The 380-nt window shown below is 40.8% G+C and overlaps 1 protein-coding gene across 1 annotated transcript in view; it reads left to right on the top strand.

The window, feature by feature from the left end:
• LOC107745150 (H(+)/Cl(-) exchange transporter 3-like) overlaps window positions 1–380 on the top strand; it is a 71,106-nt gene that overhangs the window by 60,808 nt on the left and 9,918 nt on the right. The gene's annotated exons all lie outside the window — the stretch shown is intronic.

Here is a 380-nt window from a genome sequence, read left to right as displayed (position 1 = left end):
ACACACTCTCTCTCACACACACACACACACACACACACGTTTGTTTTTGTGAATTGTGGGGACATTCCATAGGCGTAATGGTTTTTATACTGTACAAACTGTATGTGCTATTGCCCTACACCTTACCCTACCCCTTACAGAAAACTTTCTGCATTTTTCTCAAAAAAACTCACTCTGTATGATTTATAAGTGTTTTGAAAAATGGGGTCATGGGGTAATGTCCTCATAAGTCACCTTTTCCTTGTAATACCAATGTCATACCCATGTCATTATACAAATTTGTGTCCTCATATGTCACAAAAACGTGCACAAACTCTCTCTCTCACACACACCCCCACACACACAGACACACACTCTCTCTCTCTCTCACACACACACAC

The sequence above is a fragment of the Sinocyclocheilus rhinocerous genome, unplaced genomic scaffold (genome assembly GCF_001515625.1).
Source record: "Sinocyclocheilus rhinocerous isolate Xijiao unplaced genomic scaffold, SAMN03320098_v1.1 scaffold1153, whole genome shotgun sequence".
Classification (NCBI taxonomy): Eukaryota; Metazoa; Chordata; class Actinopteri; order Cypriniformes; family Cyprinidae; genus Sinocyclocheilus; species Sinocyclocheilus rhinocerous.
Note: the sequence above shows the minus strand (reverse complement) of the source record. Positions and strands in the feature narration are given on the sequence as shown.